The following is a 25,448-nucleotide window of genomic DNA, read 5'->3' as shown; positions in this document are numbered from 1 at the left end:
CCATACAGGACAGTCAACTTGATTACGGTCTCTTTCATGCAAAATGTTTTACAAAACTAAATACAGGTTACAAAGTTAAACGAGAAAATTAGAGGACAGATGGTTCCCTGGCAAATCTTGACTTTGGCCCATTACAGGTGTGGTTGCAAAGGTGTGTTTTCAGTTTACAACTCAAAAGAGATGAACTGGACTGTGGAAAGCAGCTCCGGTTCACACGGTAGAGGCTGCAGAAGAGGAGGCTCTTGCAGCAGAGACTGGTTAGAGGGACTGGCACTTGTTTGTGTGCGCGCCTCCACCCAGTTTTGGCACTCTCAGACCTTTCCTTTCGCCCTTCAGCTGGCAACTCCCATCTCTTTCCTTAGGGAGAATGCACTACATTAGTGCTGGACTAAGGCCATCATTTAACAAGGCTCCATATTGAAGTCCAGGGTTCAATTCTGAGCAGCTCCACTGAACTGTAGGGAAGTTTAAATAGACCTGGATTCCAGAGGTAAAAATCTGAGCTTGTCTCTAGAATGGAGTAAAAAAACCCTACTATTTGTCTAATCTCTGTATGCCCAATCACAGAATCCAAACATTCGTCAGCAGTGGGGGAGCTCAGATTTGCATTTGATTTCAGAAGTGTATAGCACGCCCATGCCTATTAATAATCTAATGCAGGACATTTGAGGACAGATTCATCCCTTGACTGGAAATAAAAATGTATCCCTTATTTCCTGTCCGATTTACTTATCAGTGAGTAATTAACCACTGGAACAATGTACCAAGCGTAATGGTGGATTTTCCATCATTGGCAATTTTTAAATTAAGATCAGATCTCTTTCTAAGAGATCTGCTCCGGGCAGGGATGGCTCCAGGCACCAGCGCACCAAGCGCGTGCCTGGGGCGGCCTGCCGGTCACTGTGAGGGCGGCAGGCAGGCGGCTTTCGGCGGCATGCCTGCGGTAGGTCCGCCGGTCTCGCGGCTTCGACGGCAATTCGGCAGCGGGGACGCTGATGGCACGGCACTGGCAGACCTCCCGCAGGCATGCCGCCGAATCTGCGTGACCAGCGGACCGCGCGCAGGCACACTGCCGAAAGCCACCTGCCTGCCGGGCTTGGGGAGGCAAAAAACAGAGCCGCCCCTGGCTCCGGGAATCATTTTGGGGAAGTTCTCTGGTGTTATCCGGGACGTCAGACTAGATGATCACAACGGTCCCTTTTGGCCTTGGAATCTATGGTGTTACTCCAAGATGGGTTTGACCCACTGAGTCTAGCCATCAGAATCTTTTATACAGCACGTGTTTGGTGCTCCCTTCCTTCAACTCCCCTCCTGTCTAGTTCTGTCCAGTGCACCGGGATAGCAACTTTTGGTGAGAGCTTTTGAGCACTGACATTCCTGCTGTTTCCATGGCAACAGCTATAACTTGAGTGATCATGAATGAGCCCTATTGTGTAACTTCTACCCCCTTCTTCCCCAAATTACCGGTACCTGTTAATTTCGGCAAGGCTAGGCCTTCTGCCCCAGCCTTTGACGACCTTCAAAGAGAAGCGTGGAGGAGAAGATTAACTCTGCCGCTGTTGGAAAATGTAATGGGCTAACCCCTCTGAATACCCTCGCAATGCAGCCAGGTAATTCTCAGGTTCATCAGCCAGACATCTGAGCCAGATCCTCATGTCCATCAATTTCAAATTCATTACAGAATATCCCCCTTCTCTCTCTGTTTGCCATCACCCCAGCAGCAGCATCTGATCCATGACCTCAATAGAGCCAGTCTCCTTCCTCCACCAGCAGCGCACTCAGGCTAGGCGATAAGAACACAGGACCGGAAGAGATCTCGTAGGTCCTCAAGTCAGGTCGCCTGCTATCACAGGCAGTCCCGTTACATAGTCCTGTTCAATCCCTTCCTGATCCTGCTTCCAAGGGGGCTGAAATCACCGGCTACCTATGGCAGTCAACAAGAGAGAAACGTACCAAACCCGGCTGCTTTGTATGAGGTGACAGTGCAAACCGAATGGGGGATGAATGAGGCATTAAAGAGGGGGGAGGGAAATCCAAACCGATCGCAGGGGGGAGGGGGGATGTATCAAGGCTCTTTCTTATGCAACTCGCTTCATGATCCACCAGTCAATGCTCCTGAGTGGGAACAGAGAGGCCATTCAGGACAAATCTGGATGTTATCCCAGGGCCTTGAGGACACTAAGGGGAAAGATTTGACAGGTGAAACAACCTTAATAATGTTAGCCTCCTCCTTCCACCAACATAAAAAATGGTACATTTTTAATTAGGTTTTTTTCTGTAATGTAATACTGCAGAGCAGCGTTCTTTTGCTCACACTTCCATTGCAAATGGAATGTGTCCGATTTCCTCCCTGACCATCCCACACACACACACACACACGCACACAGGATTGATAGATAGATAGATAGATGTATATAGATATTGCAATTGATTCTTCTGCTGCTGAGTGCATTTTTTGTTAGAGGAGAGGCTGAAAGGAACCCCAGTAATAGAATGATTTGGCCTGCAAGTCAAATCTCCCTTGATGAACAATCAGACACAAATGTCAATAACAATTAGATTGTCTGGGGGCTCCAGTCACTTAGGACTCCAGTTTGCTGTCTGCAGCGCTCAAACTGAAGCCCTCAGTCCTGTGATCGCCAAATCAGGTTTGGCATCGGGAATGAAAAGCCATCAACAATAATATTATTAAGAGGCTGATGGCAGAATAAGAGCAAAAGGCAGAGAACAGCCTGCGCGCACACACACCAGGGGAGAGAAAGACGGGGCTGTTGCAAAAATTCATCAAGTTATGAAATGAGTGCCTCCTAAGGAATTCTATAAACTCCCTCATATTCCCTTCCCAAGCAATCCGAGGCCACGTTTAATTCCGCTGGGCTTTGTAAGTTTCCACCTCCCACTGTCCACCGAGCAAACAAACTAGAGGAAGGAAAATCCTTACATGGGGGTTATGTTTTTTCCTTTTCCTAAATTGTAAATATACAGTGGAGGAAGGAATGCCCAATCTAATTAAGGCCAGTTGAGAAGCATGGAGACAGGACCCTCCCAATGGGAATGCTGTAGGTTAAAGAGGTTAAAAAGAGGAATGTTCCCCTAATGAGGGAAGTTTAACATTATGGGCACACTTCCCCAGCCAGTGTGCGAGGCAAACTAGCCTGCGGCATTAGAGACACATAGTGGAAGAGGACCCTGGATGAATGTGAGAGAGGGAGAGACAGGTTTGGAAGCATGTAGGTACCTTAGTCCCCTTGTAGAACAGAGGGGATTGGGGTAAGAGAGAGGAAACAACCCTCGCTGTCTGAGCAAGAGAGAACTCTGGGAGCACAATGGAAGAGAGACCACCCAGACCCAGTATTTGCATGTATGTCTGATGGGGCAGGTGGGACTCAAACTCAGGGGAGTGGGGGAGGTTAGAAGTATGGGTTCAAACCTTTTCCACTGTGGGACAAGAGAACTCGGTCTTCTTCTGACAGCCATCTGTACGCACCTGGAATTGCCTGACTTCACACAGCCTCTCATTTGATTTAATTAGTTTCCATTAATGCAATTATTCATGATGGTTATTTGTTAAGCTACTATTATTTGATGATGATGATTTCAGTGTTGACAAGGCATTGGGGTTTCACAAGACACCAAGATAACCCATGGCCAGTGGAGCACATTACTAATGGGAACAGTGCAGTGAATGCCAGACATTGCAATAGACAGTTCCTCTAACCGTTGTGAGGAAAGCAGAAGAGAACGTCACAAGGGAAGACTCTATTATCTAGCCTTTTCCCTCAAAGCAGGGTTGGCCCTAGGTCTTGGAGAAATAACAAATGAGGGATCTATGTAATTCCCACCACGGATGAGAAGGGAACAGCTGGACAAAGACATATGTAACTGGGATACCATTATTTTGCCTTGCAATATCTGTTCACAAATCAAAATCTCCAAGTTCTAGGGGTGATGTTTGTTGAATACGACAAACACAATAAGGCTGTGAGGTGGCCTTCTTGATCTGTGTGGGACAGATTCCTGAGCTCAGCCCTGGGCACTAGGAGTTTGAGTTCTAATCCCATCTCATTCTCTATATGACACTGGGCAAGTACTGCTTTGTCTGTTTACCAGTGTGTACAATGAAGACAAGACCTAATAACGTCAACACTTGAAAGACGTTAACCTGCTCAATAGCTGGTCAAAGAGAGAAAATGTCAGCTTTGTCTTTCATCTTGAAGTGTTAGAAAATGTGACTAGCTCTATAACTAACCCCTACCGACTTCACAGGGGCATTGTGGGGATACATTTGTTATTTGCAAAGCTCCTTGAACATAGCCCTGTAGAAATGTTTATTATTATTACAGCTACTAGAGCTAAGAGGGAAAACATGTTCTTCCCTGGTACGCTCAAGTGGAATTTCAGCTTTTTGGCTAGTCCAAATCCCAGCTGTCATTTTATGTTCATTCCCTGAGTTGACAGAAAGTCTGCACCACAAAACCACCCGTCTGTCAGACTTCAACACAGCTAGCTTCCATACCTCTCACCAGGCCTGGATTTTGCAAGACTGTCCCACTTTGATCCCCCAAACCCACTGTCCTGGTTGAAACAATTCTTGTCCCACAGGGCTGTCGGGGCTCAACTCCTCTTGACGGTTGTTGCGATCTAGCCCCTGGTGCACAGGGGTCCAGCACTGTTCATTCAAATTTGTTCCCGTCCCCCACAGCCAGCCCCACAAGACAGGAGCCACCACTACAGGGCAGGCTTGCTCTGCAACTCACCCACCCAGGCCTCCCCTCTCCCCAGGGAAGCACCCGACCCCTGCCTGGGCCTCCCATCCCCCGGGGGCAACACCCTTTCTGCTTTAGCCACTGGAAATGTTGGAAGATATGAGTATTCTGTCTGCTGGAAAGGCCTAGCACCCATACCAGCCTCCTCCCATAGAGGGGGCAAGTGCCTCCAGTAAAGGATCGGGTGGCGAAGGTGGCGTTCAGTGATCACTAGGTGCATAAGGCACTTCCAAGAGCTCTGCTCTATTCTGTGTCTGGTTCCCACTTACTGCGCATAACAGGAACAAGAGCTACAGAACACCCCACGGCTCAGCCTTTGAAGGCACAGTCCCAATACCACACATCTTTCCTACTGCTGTGGCCAGGTTCCACCTGTCTTAGCTACTACTGTATATGCCCCCCCATGAGCACAGTATCTGAACCCCTCACAATCTTTAATGCATTTATTCTGAATCCCACTGCAAGGTAGGGAAGTGTGTTCATTCCCATTTTACAAACAGGGAACTGAGGCAATGTATTCATTAACGATCCGGAGAAGGGAGGGAACAATTCAGTTTGTAGTGGATACAAAATTATTCAAGATAGGTAAGTCCAGACGGACTCTCATGGAACTGGGCAGCAACATGGCAGATGAAATTCAACGGTAAGTGCTAAGTAATGCACATTGGAAAAAAATAATCCCAAACACCACATATATAATGGGTTCTAAATGAGCTGTTACCACACAAGAAAGATTGTGGAGTCACTGCAGATAGTTGTCTAAAAACTTCAGCTCAACGTTCAGCAGTGGTCACAAAGGCTAACAGACTATTGGGAACGGTTAGGAAAGAGATAGAAGAGATTATATTCATATTACCACTATCCATGGTATGCCCGCACCTCGAATACGGTCTCCAGTTCTGGTTGCCCGCCATAAAAAGGACACAGTGGAACTAGAAAAGGTTCAGAGAAGGGCAAAGATGATCAGGAGGTGGAACCATGTCCATACAAGAAGAGACTAATAAGATAAGGCTGTTCAACTTAGAAAAGAAACGTCATGGGGGGGATGTTAGAGATCTGTAAAGTCATGAATAGAGTCAGAAAAGTGACTAGACACATTTTATTTACACATTTTATTTACCCTTTCCTATGCTACAAAAACAATGAAAATAATAGGCATCCGGTTTAATACAAACGAGGAAAAACAAACCCATAATTAACTTGTGGAACTCATTGCCATGAAATGTTGTGATGGCGAAGGATGTGACTCCATGTTTGGGGTGACCCTAAACCTCTGACTGCCAGAAAGAGAAGACAGGGTGGATCACTCCAACCACCCTGTTCCGTACACTGCCCCTGAAGCTGTCAGAGCCAGGATGCTGGGCTAGAAGGCCCAGCCTGGGCTAGTCTGACCCAGTATGGCAGCTGTTATGGTCTTATGTGAGTTGCTTAAGAGGACACATAGTTTGTGGCAAAGCAGGGACTTGAATTCAGGTCTCCCAAGTCTTAGGCTAGTCCTTGGGCATCTCCCTTCGGCTCTGCAGGAGACTAGAAGAAGAGCACACACAGGGTTTTGGGAGTCCATGAAGCAAAACATTTGTTTTAAAGAAAGACACCCTTAGACGTTGGTTTCCTAAAATCAGAGAAGAATGGAATAATAATAAAAAAGCATTCAAATCTGCATCTTAGGACCCTAAGAAATAGAAAGGTCTGTTTTTATCGCCTCTTCAATGGGGGATCTGCCATGGCTGGATTCCTTAGTAATATGCTTTAGGATCGGCGCCTTCATTCTGTTTTTGGAGTTCATTCTGCCTTTCACCAGTCCATTTCTCTGCTGCTATTCCTCTCTACCTCATCTATAATTGTTATGGTGGGAGGTCCTAGACAGCACTGTTACCCATATTCTAACAAGTTCTTTTTCATAGCGTGGGAGCCGTGCACAATCTTTGAAGAAATGTCCTACTATAGTTAATTTTGCGATGGAGCTTGGGGGGGGGGTGCACTGTTGCAAACAGTGAGTTTGCTCTCAGCCTTGTTTCTCACTAGTTATTGCTTGGGGCAGAGTTGCTTCTTGGAAACTGGTCATGCATGTTTGGGCTGAGATTCTTGAAAGAGGGGATTACCTGCATGCCATTTGTGACCTCCTCTGTCCAAGGACTGGTGTATATTGTGTAAATAAAACAAATTATACTAGGAAAATACCCAGGCTCCACTTCACTGATTTTTACCTCTAATGGGAAATCAATGTAGAAGACAATGTGCAGCCACTCCGAGAGGTAACATTTTTATTTACTGCTATCCCAGAAGTGCCTAGATGCCCTAGCAGAGATCAGGGCACCCACTGTTTGGTGCTGAACACACATAGTAAAAGACAGTCCCTGTCCCTGACAGTTTAAAATCTGATTAAACAAGACAGACAAAAGGTGGGAGGGGAAACGGAGGCACAGAGTTTTGAAGTGACTTGCACAAAGTCACAGCATTTCAGTGGTAGAGACAGGAATAGCACCCGGGCCTCTTGACATCCAGCCCAGTGCACTATCCACTAGACAAGACTGTCTCTCAGCCCATATGGCTCCCCTATCACTTCTCCCCCCCCACCCCCACCTTTATGCCATTAGAGCTTTAGGACCAGTGTCTCTGATCCTCTACTCCCATGGTTTCCTCAGGGATAGCCTCTTCCCCCAACACACATGCTTCTGCCTGGGTTGTGAGCTTCTTTCCCAAACTCCTGGCCTTGTTCTTCACCCACTCTTCCCCTGGATCAGTATCCCATGCATTCAACCTGCCATCCTAACAGTGCCATCAACCCCTTCCTCCTGCACTGCCTCATGGCCATCTTGCTATAAACTTCACTGCTGGTCAGGAGGTGTCTGGATGTTCCAGTGACACTGGTTACCTCCAATCAAGCCCAGAGATCAATCAGTTTCAGTTGCTGCAGCCCCAGGCAGCTTGCATTGAATACTTGGGAAGTGCCTCCCCCTTGTAGCGGCAAAATAATGTATTCATTATTGCTCAAACTTTTCCATCTTTGAGGGGAAAATGCAGACCACATGATTTCCAGAGAGGAGCTGGGCTGGTTTACAAATACAGTATGTTAATAGCTTTGTAAACATTTATGCAGTGTGACAGCTGACTGCAACATGTGGCTTTAATTAGAAGACTCAGCAATGTAGCATATTAAGAGTGAAGTTAAATCTGAATTAGTTGGGTTTGTTGAGACTAAACACCCGTGGGGGCAGAGCTGGGATCTAATACATTATGGTTCACTTGACACTGCAGACCCATGGGCCTCATTCCCAATACACTGGGGGCCCTTAATCATGTGCAAACTCGTAAGATACCACAGATCAGAGGGTGCCGAGGTTGGGATGTTGCAATGGAATGGGGCACATCAGCTACAGGCACTCAACTCCTCTACCTCCCATGGGGATGGCAAATCGAGCTGGTTTGCCTTTGTCCAGCCGTAAGAATATGGCAGGGAAGAGGAAATATTCCTCCAGGGCTTGGGGACTGTCTATCAGACCTCATGCACTGGCATTTTCCTGTGTATGCCAGGCATGGCATTGCACTGTTGACACACATGACATGTGGTTTTAAATCCTTAGCTGTAAGCAGCTGATCAGGATGGAAGTCATTGATCCCATAGGAAATAACAGACAGTGAATGGCAGCATATTTCACTAGGAGAGTGGTGAAGCACTGGAATGGGTTACCTAGGGAGGTGGAGGAATCTCTTTCCTTAGAGGTTTTTAAGGCCTGGCTTGACAAAGCCCTGGCTGGGATGATTTAGTTGGTGTTGATCCTGCTTTGAGCAGGGGGTTGGACTAGATGAGCTCCTGAGGTCTCTTCCAACCCTAATATTCTGTGATTCTAAGCACCACATTACTGCAAGACCAGGAAAGCATTTTGTTCCATCCATGATGCACCAACTAGAATGTGTTCTTCAAATTCACTGCCTTATAGACAGAACCAAGGGCTTGGGCTTCGTTCATGGAGCCCAGATACTTTTTGAGGCCCTCTGGCCTGAGTAATAGCTTGAGCATAGGTCCACGAGACAGGAACGCCTGAGTTCTGATCTTGGCTCTGCCACCAATTCATTGTGTGGCCTGGCCAAGTCATTGACCTTCTCACTCTGTCTCCTCACCTGTAAAATGGAAATAGGCATGCGCCCCACAAGTCTGTCGTGAGGACTGATTAATGTTTGCAAAGCATTCTGAAGAGGTAATCAACAGCGTGCCATTGCTGGTAAATAGTATCAATGGTCAATGAGGGTCTGGCTGGAGAATCTTGCCTGCATGCTTGGGGTTCTACTGATCGCCATATTTGGGGTCGGGAAGGAATTTTCCTCCAGGGTAGATTGGCAGAGGCCCTGGAGGCTTTTCGCCTTCCTCCGCAGCATGGGGCGGGGGTTGCTAGCTGGAGGATTCTCTGCGACTTGAAGTCCTTAAATCACAGGATTTGGGGACTTCAACAGCTGAGTCAAGGGAAAGGGGGTGGGTCAGCTTTTGTGGCCTGCATCATGCGGGAGGTCAGACTAGATGATCATACTGGTCCCTTCTGACCTTAAAGTCTATGAGTCTATGAGGTAAAGAGCTACATGAGGGCTAGTTCTAGAAGTCACCACGTGCATGGCGCTGAGGCAGACTTTTCCTAACAGGAGTTCCTGACATTTGTCCCGCAAGTCCGTATTTGAGTACCTAACATCAGAGAATGATTTTCAGAAGTGCCGAGCCCCTTTCCCTCCCATGGGTTTTAGTTATTACGACATCTGAGGTGGATTGCCCAATAGCCATGGCTGTTCTGACATTCCAGTTACAGTACTGTTCATCGACATTTACAACAGCAAATAAAGGAGATATGGTCCTTGCATGGATTCATTTTGTTAATCTAGACCAGATATTACTGTTCTTTTCCAAATCCTTCCCCTCTCCTACAAATTTACCTAAAGAGCTGCCCAACGAAGAGTAAAACTACCGGGGTGTGACGGGGACAGGTATATCTGTAATGGAAGCTTTTTGCACTTATTAATCTTGCATCAAGGAATGCTCTCTTGGCTTTCAGCAATTGTTTCCTTAATTAAGTTATAATAATAGTTGAAAGGGGAAACTTAGAAAAAGTTATTTAGAGTCAGGTGCTTTTTGTCCTGGTACCTTTATTAGCGTAATCATTCTAAACCTAGACTGAAGTTATCATAATAATAAAAGCTGGTTTGAAAACGGAATTGTCTGAGTTTTCAAAATTTGTTTTCATCCTTAACTGGGACAAAGAGAAACTGAATTTTTCAGAAAAAAAATACTCCAAACAATTTTTTGTTTCATCTTTCTTGAAATGTTTCATTTTGAAGACATCAAAATATTGTTTCAACTTTATTGTTTTGACTATACATTTTAAGTCAAAATGACACTATTTTGACCTTATGAAAATGAAATGTTAGGTAAAATTTCCTCACTAAAATTGTGACGAAATCAACACATACCCAGGAAGCATTTCAATTTTGCTGAATCAGCATTTTTCCAATGAGAAAACTGTGCCACTGGAAAATTTTTTTTTTCCATTTTACACATTTTTATCTGGCTGCCTCCTCTAACTGCCACCACCCATTTTCATTCGCATGACGATTTAATGCCTCCTGCCTTGGCAGTATCTGGAGCAACATTACAGCTATTTCTGCTGCTGATCAACTTTATCTGGGGAAGGAAATGCAAAGGAAATCAAACGGAAACGAAAGGACTTGGTGTGTTTATGTGCGCATGGGATTCTTCAGCTGTATGGAGGAAATTAATTCCAGCCTGTGAGAGTTGTGTGGTCTCGCTAGCCATCCAAGTCAAATTTCAGCGCTACAGCTCTGCTTGGCAGGCCGGGTTAAGGGAAAGGGGCTGAGGACATGCAGGAAAAGGGAAGGGCTGCACCAGTGGTATTTTTCCCTTTCTTAAACAAGCCACCTGGATTTTAAATATCTTCAGAATCCCATTAAAGGCTTTTACTCCTTCAGCCATTGGAGGTGTTTGATGAAAGGGGGCAAAGGAAGGGAGCTAATGGAGCCCAGGAGGCCTTAATTTCTCCCATCTCCCCTGCCGGTAATGGCGCTGGATGTAAACATTGCTCTGGTGAACGCTGGAGAGTGATTACAGGACGGCTGGGGAAAGAGGAAGCATTTTGAAACCACACGGAGGAATGCCGCTCTTTGATGGAGTGTTGGCAACTACTTGCCCCTCTTCTCCGAACCTTTCCCCTGCCCGTCTACCTTCTGTAAACACAACGGCAGAAATTAGACGTGGGCAAATCTGTAAAACATTTTAAGGCAAAGCGGGCTTGGCAGTCACTCTCACTCCGCAGGATATGCAAGATGAGGCTAATAACTTTGTAATGGGCTTCTTCCTCCCTCCCCTCCTTTCTGTCTGTGGAGTCTGCTTTCCTGTCCTGGGCAAAGGGAGCAGGGTGAGGGAATGGAAGAGCTGAATGCTGGTGGTGGTGTAGAAATAATATTGGAATGGGATAAAATGGGGCGGTCATATTCCCAAGCAATTCCTGGCAGGAATAAAAAGAGCGGTGCCATTGTAATATAGGAAATCCATTTTGCTCAGATATGCCCATGTGAATGGGCGGCCTAGGAGTGCCTGTACCAGACCAGAGGTCCGTGGAGCCCAGTATCCTGCCTCTGAAAGTGGCCAGCGTCGGATGCTGCAGAGGTAGATGCACCAAATTAGGACTCAGGAAACCTGGGCTAGAGACCTGGGCTCTATCCCTGGTTATACCACAGTCTGAGTGACCTTGGGCAAGTCACATGGCCTCTCTGTGCCTCAGTTTCCCCATCTGAAAAAATTGGGAGAATAGTACCTACCTCCTTCGTCATGTGCTTTGAGTTCAGTGGATGAAAAGAGCTAAATATCAGTAAGAATACCTAGAATATACAAATTTGAAATAAATGTCCAACAGGGGAATTTCTTCCTCATGGTTTCTGCCCTGAAGCATGAAGGTTTATATCCCTGATTCATTTTTTCCTATCCACTGTTAGTGTGGATGTTCTATATCCAGGCCTAAGCCCTTTTTCATAAAGGGAGCACTTCCAAGAGTTGTACAAAATTCTGATCCTCTGCCCTATAGATCTCTGTTGACTGTTCCTCACCCATTCTATGTGAGATACTCCCAATGGTAGGAAACAGTAGGAATTTGGTATTCAGAACACGCGCAGACTATATGCTGGAGAATTTTGCCTTCTCTGAACCAAATCAATTCCTGGGGCGGTAGTGGACAAGATCAGGGATGAGTTAAAAGATAGCGTTAATAACTGAAGCTGGGATTTTCAAAGGTGTTGAAGGGAGTTAGGTACCCAGTTCCAATTGAATTTTACTGGTATTTGGGGCAGCTAACTCCCTTTCACACCTTCGAAAACCCCTGCCTCGGACACCAGATGGTGACTAAACGTGGGTCTATACACTCTTTAGATTCATATAATTTAAGGCCAGAAGGGACCATTCTGATAATCTAAGACAGGCCATAGAATCTCATCTAGTAACTGGTACATCAGGCCCATAACTTCTAGTGGATTTATAAGCATCTCAAAAAAAGACATCTCATCTTGATTTAAAGACTGCAAGTGATGGGAATCACCAGGTTTTATATGCCTATAATTATATTTGTTTAGAAGTTGATACAGCTACAGCAGTACAATCCCTCAAATGGATGCAGTTATAACAATACAAACATGCCTATATTGGTAGATTTTCTAAACCAATATAATTATAGCATTACAAAAACTGTTTAGACAAGCCCCCAGTAGCCTTCTGTTAGATCCTGTACATTAGCTGGGGAAAGAGATCAAAAAGGACCCCAGATTCAGGTATAGACAGTCACATTTTCAGAGTGAAGTCATCATCATACATCCAAGATATGGATCTCATGTTTGTCGTTTGCAGAATTTCCTTCCTGTACATCCCTGTCTAGCTCATTGGCCATATCTGCATTACAGATCAAACAGCAAGCCATAGTGCTAATGCAGACAGGGCCCTTTTTCGATATATTCATGGTTACAGATTCCATTGCTTTGTCTTAACACTTGCCTCTGGCTCACTAACACCTCCTAGAAGCATCAGTCCCACAGGGCTTTGGCATTCTTTCTTTGATGAATCCTCCAGCATGTAGTCTACAATAGCATACAAGCTCTAAGATACAACCGCATTTGCTCCAATCCCCCAGACAGAGACAAGCACCTACAAGAGCTCTCTTAAAGCATTCTTAAAACTACAATACCCACCTGGGGAAATGAAAAAACAGATTGACAGAGCCAGAAGAGTACCCAGAAGCCACCTACTACAGGACAGGCCCAACAAAGAAAATAACAGAACGCCACTGGCCATCACATACAGCCCCCAATTAAAACCTCTCCAGCACATCATCAAGGATCTACAACCTATCCTGAAAGATGATCCCTCACTCTCACAGATTTTGGGAGACAAACCTGTCCTTGCTTACAGACAGCCCCCCAACCTAAAGCAAATACTCACCAGAAACCACACATCACAAACACTAACCCAGGAACCTATCCTTGCAACAAAGCCCGATGCCAACTCTGTCCACATATCTATTCAAGTGACACCATCATAGGATCTAATCACATCAGCCACACCATCAGGGGCTCGTTCACCTGCACATCTGCCCAAGTGATATATGCCATCATGTGCCAGCAATGCCCCTCTGCCATGTACATTGGCCAAACTGGACAGTCTACGCAAAAGAATAAATGGACACAAATCTGACATCAGGAATTATAATATTCAAAAACCAGTAGGAGAACACTTCAACCTCTCTGGTCACTCAGTAACAGACTTAAAGGTGGCAATTTTGCAATGGAAAAGCTTCAAAAACAGACTCCAACGAGAAACTGTTGAACTTGAATTAATACGTAAACTAGGTACCATCAATTTAGGTTCGAATAGAGACTGGGAATGGCTGAGCTATTACACCCATTGAATCTATTTCTTGATATTAAGTATCCTCACACCTTCTTGTCAAACTGTCTGTAATGGGCCATCTTGATTATCACTACAAAGTTTCTCTTAATTAGCCTCTTCTCTGTAGATATAGATATAGATATATCCATCCTTACTATATGTTCCATTCTATGCATCCGAAGAAGTGGGCTGTAGTCCACGAAAGCTTATGCTCAAATAAATTTGTTAGCCTCTAAGGTGCCACAAGTACTCCTGTTCTTTTTGCGGATACAGACTAACACGGCTGCTACTCTGAAACCTGTTAATGTAGTTCAGCATTTATAGCTCTTCCTCCCTCCCCGACCTGCCAGTTCCATCTCTATTTTCTGCTCCAGCCCATTCCAAGAAGGTGCGGGTAGGTAGAAAGTAGGAATTTATTTTTCCTCTGTGCATATTTCATCTGGTTGAAATGCCTTTCCTGGTTGCCGTCCGTGCCCCTCAAATCTTACTCATCTATTCCTTCTTCCTAATGGCCAGTTCTGTTTGTCTCTCACTTAGATTATGGAGCCTTTTCCCCCTTAGGTGTAACCGAGCACCAATGAGCCCCAGACCAGTAACAATGGTCATGCAGCACGCAAGACCTGCATCTCCATCACCCCCCGACTGCTGTAGGATGGGATCTCTGCCCAGGATCCTCATCACCACAGTGCCTGGGCACCATACAGTCATTACTGGATTTGAGCCAACGCCCTTGCTATGAGGGAGTGAATTAGCTTCCCCACCGAAGTACAGGGTAGATGAAACAATTCATTGAAACTCACACAGGGAGTCCGTGGTTGAGCTGGGAATCGAACGAGGTCTCCCGTGTCCTTAGCCACAAAAGCGCCCTCTCCCCAGCAAGACAACCTCAGCCCTGGATCAGAAGCCAGTACAGAGCCTGTCACTGCCTCCCTCCCCACCACACACCATTCCTATTACCCTCAACAACTGCTCAGTTAGTGGGTCCTTGCCATGCCTTCCCCTCCCCCCCACGTTTCCTGAATCAAAACCCGGAACAGTCATGTGTTGCTGCTTTAGTTAATGAATAATCATGACTTACTCATAAAACAATAAATGGCGCCATGAGCTCATTAGGCATTAACGACACATTGAAGATCAAGCACATGACCCCAGCAGAATATTACAGGACAATTTATCATCCAGGGAGAGATGAATTAGGAAATCGGAGACCAGCGCCATGCAATTTTTTTGGTATGGTTCAAATGCCATACATGTGAGACCAGGAGAGCGGGGGAGGCGGAATAACTGGAGAGGGTCACGGTCTTAAAAAAGGCAAGAACTAAAAAAAATTACGTAGATGTGAAAGTACATTAGTTCCCACAAACTTCTCAGCAGTTAAAGCCAAGTGCATATAGGCAGCCAAGGGGGTATAAAGGCATGATGTTATGTGCAAGGGATGCCGTTAAAACTCTGTTCACAAACCTACTATGCCAGAGAATGGGTCAAGGAAAGAATTATTAGCAACAAAACTATTTGATCTTGTTTATGATCCAGTGAGTCATATCACTTCATGCTCTAGAAGGTGCATAATGAAAACCTCAAGTCTGCTGATTTATGCATGTACCCAGAATCCTGAGTTCTTTAACCTCAGATGCCCTCTTCAGTGAGATTCATCCTCAATCAAATGGATTATCAGGTGCTATCATCCTCACTCTCTTCTCCCACTAGCTAATTGAAATGGTGATTGACATACTGGTAGAATAAAAGACCAGTGCAAAGTGATGGATGACAAGGGTGGAGAATGGGGTCAGTGCATAGGACTTGCATTCATAGCTCAGTCTTCCCCTTTTGTGGGGACTTCTAAAGTTCCCTTTGGACTTGGTGTCAGTTCAAACAAAGAGGAGTCCTTGTGGCACCTTAGAGACCAACAAATTTATTTGGGCATAAGCTTTCATGGACTAGAACTCACTTCATCGGATGCATGAAGTGAAAAAATACAGGAGCAGGTATAAATACACGAAAGGATGGGGGCTGCTTTACCAAAGTGTGAGGTCAGTCTAACAAGATAAATCAATTAACAGCAGGATACCAAGGGAGGAAAAATAACTTCTGAAGTGGTGAGCGTGTGGATATTCTAGTAGGCTCATGCAAATAGACATCGCTCCACTGGTTTATTTGATTTAGGCCACCTGGGAACCTGACCTGCTACGTTCGCAGGATCTCTGTGTTAAAGGTTCAGTTGACATCAATGCTATGGCATAAAGATGTGTGTCCATTTGTGATTAGAAGTGGCTGGGAAAATTTTGAATGGTTTCGGTCAGAATTTGCTGATTCATCAAAAATCAACGCGTTCCACGCTTGTCAATTTCAACTAAATTTCAATAGAAACTGGGGACAGGAGGCAGGAGAAGGTGTGAGGGAGGTTTCTGACAGACCCCTGTCTGACCGCTCACCTGTCTAGCTCGTTAGCAGCCTTCCTGGTGAACTACTGGGGAGGCCAGACTACCAGCCTCCCAGCTCCTGCATCCTCCACAGTCCACCAGATGCCTGGGATTTGGAGTTGCAGCTTCTCAGCAGCTTGGGGCTCTCTGGGTTTTCAGGCTCCTGGCTCTTCAGCAGACCAAGGGCTCCCCACTCCCTCCTGGGGGAGCTGCTTAGGGACCCTCAAACATTTCAAAAAAGTCAAAACAAAATATCATTGGTTTCCAAACTGAAATACTTTGGGGATTTCCCTTTTGCAGAGAATTGAAGGTTTTGGTTTTTCCATTCTGAATTGGAACAAAATCAGATTTCAAAATCCTCTGCCCAACTCCATCTGCGATGCTTCTGGAGTCTGGGAAGGCATCTGCTCTGAATCCACGGTCAACGTTAAAAAAAACAACAAAGCACCATTGTGTCATTTTCATAGTGCCTCTGTAGTTGCCTGCAGTTGTGCATGCTAAATGGGTATGGTGCATGCAAACACCACCTTGCACATGGAATTTTGCAAGCGCATAGGTTGTGTAGAGCTAGTTACATACTTTGTGGAATAATTTGTTCAATTAATTTAGTGATGTGTTGAATAAATCATTCAATGCATAACATTCCCCCCCCACCCCCATCATTCTCCTACTTCTGCATGTGTATGTACAGAATGGATATGTCCACTTTTACAGGTGTAATTAAGATGGTCCACTGGAAAGGCCACCTTTTTTATCACATTTTTGCTCTCTGGTGTGAGCATCCAATTCTAAATGAAAGTCAATGGCAGCTGTGCACATTAGACCTGGTCCCCAAAAACAGGGAACACATTTTCATGAAGTAATTTTTGTTCCATAGTTTCCAGGAAGGAACAAATTTCTCTTGATTTTTTCCACAAATATTTTTATTAAATATTTGTTTCCATTTTAGAATTGTTTGGGGTTGGGGCCCCCACCCTTAAGAAATTAAGGACAATTGATTAACCCTGAAGAGTCCTTCCATTCTTCTAGTGCACACACAGAGATCCCCTTTCCAATCATTTTACAAAGGTCTGGAGGTGTGTCGACCACAAAGCTTTTGACAGAGTTCCAAAGTGCCAAGACTGATGTGTTCTGTGTCCCTGTGAATTCTGCACCTTGATCAACTGCCTCTGCTGCCTGGCTGAGAAATTATTGCAGGTCATTTGTGGTTTTCTGGTCCACTCACTGTTATTGTGTCCATTTGGGCCGTTTGTCAGAATGGTTACAGTTTGCATCACATGCTCAGGCAGTCTCTTGTACGTTGAATGCATTTGCCTTTTGTAGACTTGAGATTTTGCATGACAGACCAACAAAAACAAGCAGCGCCACAGTTTGCGCCAATATCCAACCTTCTGGAGTCAGTCCGAGATTGAGATCACGGTCATGTTTTTCTTGTCCTGGGTGAATCTTGACATTGTGAACATTACATCCTGAACTATGATCCAGCGTTAATATTTTTTCCCCCCTGCAGGAACCATCAGAAAGAGAAACTGGGCTGTAGGAAAAAAATCTTAGTTCAAACTCCAGCCGTTAAATGAGATAAGCAGCGTGATGGATTCCTTTTGCCTTTCAGAAGCTTTTAGATTTTTTGCCTTCATACAATCCTTGGAACTTTTCCTTGGTTTGAATATTCTTTAACGGGGAACATTCACAAACTCAGCTAAAAGAACATTTAAAGTGGATGGATTAGAGAAGTACCAAGACCAAAAGCCACCATTATAGAGCCCCCAAACTTGATAGGTTTATAAAATCCAGACCGAATTGCAGATCCAAATTTTGACAGTTGTCTCTTTTTATAATAGGCCAAACCAAATGTTAGAGTCTGAATATCCCAACTAACACTGATCTCCACAAGTCACAAGTTGTATCACTTCAGCCAGGCAGTCCTTGCTGGCAGAAGGATTGGCAACCTCAGTGGTAATAAGGCACTTTATTTTCAAATATATTTTGTGATTTTTATGGAATCTGGAACTGCGATGATCATGAGGATAACAAAATGCTGGATAAAGAACTCTTCTAATTTTCCATTCACATTTGTGTCCAGTAAGCTACTCAAAACCCTTTGGTCCTATTTCTCCTCTCACTTACACCAGTATAAATCAAGAAGAAATTAATGTGTACAAAACAGTGAAAGACCGGAATTAGGACCTTTGACTATGGAAACATAGAGCCAGATATCGCTGGTGTAAGTTAGGAGACACCAATGAAATCAGCATTACATAGTGGAAAAACAGAGCCCGAATCCTAACCTGCAACTTTTTCTGATTTGAGTAGTCCTTCCTCACGCGAGCAGTTCCACTGAATTTGATAGCACTGTTCATGTGAGCAAAAACGTCTCGTGAATAAGAAACAGGCCTCAGGCTGGAAATGAAGCTGGTTGAAAAGTTTGACCAAAAAAACCCAAAACAATTTTCTGCAGAAAAGTAGGTTTGTCAAACGTCAAAATATTTTGGAGGAATGTGTTGATTTTGATTGAAAATTCAATGGGAAAGTCAAGCCATTTCATTGCAACTTCCTCATTCTGATTAATTTTGTTTTGACTTCTGTTTTAATATCATACGATAGCCATATAATACGATGCTATATAAATATTTAATAGATGATAAAGCTGAAATGAAGTATTTTGATGGGCCCAGATTGAATTTGTAGTTTGTGGGAATTTCAAGTGTTGACTTTTAGTTCCAATTTGGAATTATATTTTCAAGATGTCAGAATTTCACCTGAAGCAGAATTTTCAACTCCTGACCTGCTCTAGCAGAGAACGTTGTGACAAATGGTTCGAAGAATGTGGGTAAGGTATATTGTGTCTCTAATATCCTGGGACTGACACAGCTACAACACTGCATGTGACAAATGGTTGGCAGGTTGGTTTTCTGGTACTTCCTGCTTCTGATCAGGCCAGATATGTTGCAATAATTCCGGTTATATTTTGTTTCTTTTCCTACCCAGAAGCTGGGAGTGCAGAAGTGCCCAAAACAAAAATGCAGACCTTTAAACCCAGGCTCAGGAAAATTTTCTTCCTGTAGAGTTTGAAATTAAGTAATAAATTTGGGTCAGTTTTAAATCCTATCCAAACCTGTTCACCCACCATAAGCCATGACCCTTCCAACCAGGTCAGTCCCCATGGGAGGGGCAGGAAGGGGAGAGAAAGGAAATCAATGCCTCTCCCACTCTTCCCACAATATATGGAGACAGACCTTTCTCATAGAACTGGAAGGGACCCTGAAAGGTCATCAAGTCCAGCCCCTTGCCTTCACTAGCAGGACCAAGTACTGATTTTGCCCCAGATCCCTAAGTGACCCCCTCAAGGATTGAACTCACAACCCTGGGTTTAGCAGGCCAATGCTCAAACCACTGAGCTAGCCCTCCCCTGTCTCTTTACTTAAGACAAGTAAAATAATCAGATACTGGAATGTATCTTGGCATGAATAACCATACAGGCAACTAGCTTTATTAGCTGTTTTCCTGGAAGAAAAAACTTTGGAAGCCAAACATCTATTTGTTAATATGGTAGCACTATGGATGACCTCAGATCTGCCAGTCCAATACAGGGTGAACTTCCCCCCCATTTCATGCTCACCTCTGCCCCTCTGATCCAAGCCTGATTAAATGGTAATAGTGCATGAATCACTCCAACTTAAAACCAGAAACTGACATCAATAATCAAGGACCAGCTGCCGACTTAGGAAAGTTTCTGGGGAAAAGGTTCATGCTACAACTTTTGGGGATTTCCATTCTTATTACACCTTCTTTTAAAAAAAAGCTTCAGTGTACACTTTGAACCTTTGTTCCTGGATTGCTAAATCCAGACTTTCCAGTGACAGAAGCTTTAGTGTCAGAGATACCAGTGTCGACAGCCCCCTTACCACATCACCGGGGACCGTGATGGTGAATTTAATAGGAGGCAAGTGCCGGAGGAGAGCATTATCGAAATTAGCAGCTCCATTCTCAGCTATTGCCACACCCAATTTGACTGGGCCCTGGAGCAGCTTGGTGAGAGACTGAGGCCAAGTCTACACTTAAAACGATGCAGCGCTTGAATGACGATGCTCTGCGCCGACGGGAGCTCTCCAATCAGCACAGATAATCCACCTACCCAAGAAGCAGTAGCTAGGTCAACGGGAGCAGCTTTCCTGCCAACATAGCGCTGTCTCTGTATAATTATGTTGCTCAGAGATGTGAATTTTTCACACCCCTGAATGATGATGTTATACCTATATAGGTCTGTAGTGTAGACCTGACCACAAAGGCCTCCTCCAGCAGACACAGGAGTATAATCTATTCCTTTCTACATCTATTCTGAATCTATTCAGATCAGCCACGGTCTTGCCTATATCTGACCAGACAGAGCTAAAATAGCAAGAGAAAAAAAGCAGCAAAATACAAGAGAGGTCTAAATTTGCATATGATAGATATAGACAGACTATAAAGGGGAAGAGCGAGGCAGATACAGAGGCTAATAGAATAACTATGGGCTAGCAGACAGATCAATACACAGATGGATTAACAAAAAAATAAAATAAAAAAAGAGAAAGAAGGTCTAGACACACAGCGTGGGATTGTTTGTAAAAAGTCCATGTACTCCTGACTCTGCTTCCATCTAACAGTAGGTCGACACTGCGATCGGAGGTCTGACTGCAGCTCACATAGACTTACCTGTGCTACCATGTCTAGGTACAGCCGTGTAGTTGTGGCTGTGCAGGCTAGACAAGCACACCGGGGATCCTGGGGACCTGGTTATTGTAGGCGCTCATGCCATCACATCTCCACTGCAACTTTTAGCCAGCTAGCACGGACGTCTCCCTGAGCTGCAGTCACCTGCCGGCTTGCAGCGTAAGACCTACCCTAAGTCGATCCAGTTGACTTCAGTGGGCGCAGAGTTAGGCCCGTGTGAAGCACTTTTAGAAATCCCCCTGGTGCTCTGCAGGGCTAGGCATGAAGGTGTTCCTGAAACTCCGCTCACCTCTGTGACTGTTCTTAGCCCGCATCACAATTTTCCGTGTTCTAGAGGGGCACGATACAACACTAATTAATAATGATCCATATTTTCTTTCTTTGTCTCTTTTCCTCACTCGCTCCCAACATGCTGGCTGAGCTAGAAGGGGACCCCGTCCTAAAGGGGACGTACCAATACCCGTGGATTTATATGCCACTGAGGGTCTCTGATGGCGGAGACTATGTTGGGGTAGCAGTCATCTTGGGAGCATCCAAACAGCTGACAAGGTTATACAGATGTTAGGAGGCACTGTTTCCTTATAATAAGAGTAAGAGCTAGGTATTATGCAGCACTTTTCATGTGTCTCTCTTGAAGTCCTTTCCCAAAGGAGGTCAGTGTCATTATCCCCATTTTACAGATGGGGAAACCGAAGCTCAAAGAGGTGAAGTCAGTAGCGGCGCCAGGGTTTTTGCCACCCTAGGTGACAGTGCTCCTCCTCTGAGCATTCAGGGGGCCTGGGGTCTTTGGCGGCGGGGGTCCTTCTGCTCCGCGTCTTCGGGGCACTTCGGCGGTGGGTCCTGGAGCAAGTGAAGGACCTGTCGCCGAATTTCCGCCGAAGACCCGGAGCGGAAGGACCCCCGGCCGCCAAATTTCTGCCGAGGGCAGGAAAATGCCACCCCCCAAATTCTGCCACCCTAGGCAACCGCCTAGGGTCGCCTAGTGGAAACGCCACCCCAGGGTGAAGTGACTTGCCCAAGGTCACCCAGCAGACCACTGGCAGAGTTGGAAATAGAAGCCAGAGCTCCTGAGTCCCCATGCAGTGCTCTGTCCATTAGACCATGCTGCATCTTATCTTCTTGTAGAACAGGCAACCCTTGCTAATTCTGGGTAGGTGTTCCTGGTGCCTGTGAAGCTAGTGTGTTCTTTGCTACAATCAGTAGGGGACTGGACTAGATCACCTCTCCAGGGCCCTTCCAGTCCTACAATTCTATGATTCCATGCAGCTAAAAGCAAGTTTGGAAGCTTCTCTAAACCTCTTGGACCTGCTGGGGAGACTGTCCCTATAGAAGCAGAACTGTCTGTGCTCCCTGAAAGAAGATTCTGCTCTTCGCTTTTCAGTGTGTCTTAAAATACTGCTGGTCACATCTGGGAAATACGAGGGGTGAGGATTTAACGTCAAGAGATTACCCTAGAGTTATTTCACAGTATAGACATGGTTAGCAATAAGTGAGAGCTTGTGACTAGAGCAATGGACAAAGTCAGGAGATCTAGCTTCTGCTGACTTTTATTTGCACTGTGCTAGCACCTAAGATACCTAGTTATGGACCAGGACCCCAGGGTGCTAGGTGCTGTACATACACAGAACAAAAAAGACAATCCCTGGCCCAAAGAGCTCAAATACAAATGAATCCCAGCTCTGCCACTGATTTGCTGTGTGATCTTGGGCAAGTCACTTCACTGCTGTTTTCCCCTCCAGCGGGGTCTATTTAGATTGCATGCTGGGGCAGGGATTATAAAATGGAAGACCAATGAATTACGAAGCATGTTTACCAAGGAATGCTGCTACGTGGCTGGCAATCACGTAGTCCCCAAATGCTCTGGAGGTGCAATAAGGTCACCAATGATAGACAAACTGAATATCCAGCCAGACCACCTTAAGGACCTAGTTAGAGATGGATCCAGGTGGTGCTCGATCTGCAAGGAAGTTACGTTCCTTTGGGATTTGCCATGACAATGCCAGCACAATGAGGCTTAAATCTTAGCCGGAGCCTGAAGGGATACAAGTTTCTCCACCAGTAACTCCATTGACTTCAGCACTGTTACTCCCAAATGATCTCAGAAGTAAGAAGAGAAGCAGGCCTGGAGTCTATAGAGTGGTGTAAGGTATCCTATTTGAAGGACAGAAATCCTGTACAGAGAAGATTTTCACCTAGCTCCAAGATGAGGGGTGTATGCACACACACACACACACACACACACACACACGACACAACACTTGCACAAAGAAAAGCATAAATGGCATCCTGCATTCTCTCCCATACCTCATTCTCCTTCTTCGCTCTTCATCGTTGTTTGTTCAACAGGATGTTGGCTTGGCTTGGCGTGCCTCACAGCCATCTGTCAAAAACATGGAAACAGTGACACACACACACACACACACACACACACACACACTACAGAACCTATTTAAAGCCAAAATTATTAGCTGTGCTCTGGACGAGTGATCTAGGCCCCAAAGCCGTATCTGTTTAGGCCAAATTATCCTTTCAAAAAAAGAAAAACAACAAAAGCAGTATGTTACTTCAGTAGTAGCTTATCTGGGACACGCAGAAGATGGGGCTAAAGATGGAGCATGTTGGAAAGCAAGAGAAGACCCTTCAGAGGATGTGGTAGCACTTGGATAGGGGCATAAAAGGGGATGACTGGGAAGTTGACCAGGGATTGTCTGACCCCAGAAATAAGGTCATTTATTTTACATATGTATTAGAGCAGGGGTCGGCAATATTTGGCACGCGGCTCGCCAGGGTAAGCACCCTGGCGGGCCGGGCCAGTTTATTTACCTGTTGACGCAGCAGGTTCAGCCGATCGCGGCCCCCACTGGCCGCGGTTTGCCGTCCCGGGCCAATTGGGGCGGCGGGAAGCCATGGCCAGCACATCCCTCACCGCTTTCCGCTGCCCCCATTGGCCCGGGACGGCGAACCGCGGCCAGTGGGGGCTGCGATCGGCCGAACCTGCTGCGACAGCCTCAAATTCAATACTCTGGATCTCAGCCTCAGAGTTGTTTGAAACAATTTAGATGGAATTTTTTTTTCAAGACAATATGGCGGTCACTGAAATTGTGTTAATAAAAGAAAAAATCTGAAACCCTCCTCCAAAATTTGTTTTTCTAAAACCAAACACTAAGGTTTTTTGGGTTTTGATGCAATGCCCAAAAATTCCGGGGGTTGGGGGGGAGAGCGAAAGATTTTTGGTTTCTTTGAAATTTTTCTCAAAAAACAAAACACCAGCTTTACCCAGCACTTCTGTATTTAGAAGTCGTTCTGATCTGGCATCCAATAAAAGTAAAACAGAACTTTGGCCCTAAACATGAGATGAAAGACTTCAATCAACACTGCCAACAAATAAAATAGAAAGGATGGGTAGAAGAGCATCAACCACAGTATGTGAACAAAACCAAGCTGAAGCAAATGAGTAGTAACAGGTCTCCTCAGTATGGCTTTAGGGATTTCCATAAGCCAATTGATAAATGTAGCATATACACAATTATCTCTATTTAAGTTCTAAAACAAGTTTTATAAGATTTGTGATAAAAGAATGCGTCTGTTTATAAATAAAACCAAACCAAAACATTGTGACTGGCCTCTTTTCCAAACAACGGGTTGACCCAAAACCCAATCCAATCTGAACGCTTTGAAGTTTGGTGAAAGCTCTTATATTAATCAGCATTTGAACCCAGATCCAAACTTTATGGCTGGGGCTCATTTTACGTAATTGCATTAATAGAATATAACAGTAGGAAAGGCCACAATGAATTTCTACGTGACTGGTATGATCTACACTTGATGAAACTGATAATGCTGGTGGCTTTGTCCTTTGCTGGTTCTGACTGGCTTACTTTCTTCTCCTGCCTGCCTTTGTTTTGGGGTTGAGATGATGCTTCAAGACTTCCAAATCTTGGTTTGCTAAATCCATGAATTATTATCCTTTCCATTTATTTTTTCCCTCCCCCCACCCCAAGGATGGCAGAATTCATGGGACCCTCATTTGTCATTTTTGTCATTTGTTTTTTCTCTCTGATGGCTGCCCTGTCTATCTAATCAGGGGGACGCTTCCTGTCTTTGTTCAACCATTCATCCTGCAAGAGCGATTATTATCATCAAACAGCATTAAAATAGAACCCTTGGAGCCAGCACCCAATCAACATAGGGAAGGGAGGGAGCAGCGGAAGACGGACTATGGGAACCACATATGGCAGGGCTAGGCACCATCTTGTTTGCTATCTATGCATCATTGCCTCCTCTGTAAAAATAAATCCAATGTTCCAAAAAAAAGATGGGCTAGATCTAAAATTAAACCGCATGTTGACATCCACTTCCTACATCATCCAATAGGCCTGAAAGATTATGGCAGCTCAGTTCCATCCGCCACTTTGTACTGTATGCTGGTCACGGGTAACAATCAGTCCCCTTCCACGTTTCCAGCATAACACACAGTGTTGCTCATGCTTCCTTCATAGGTCAAATTTCTGATGCCAGAATGGCACTGGTGGGACAGTCAAATGATAGGCAAGTTCTAGGTGTGCCAAGGTTACCACTCACTTGAAGCTGTGAATTGAAACAAAAAACCCCCACTTCTGT

This window comes from Trachemys scripta, chromosome 15, assembly GCF_013100865.1.
Source record: "Trachemys scripta elegans isolate TJP31775 chromosome 15, CAS_Tse_1.0, whole genome shotgun sequence".
In the NCBI taxonomy this organism is placed as follows: Eukaryota; Metazoa; Chordata; order Testudines; family Emydidae; genus Trachemys; species Trachemys scripta.
This window is presented reverse-complemented; position numbering follows the sequence as displayed.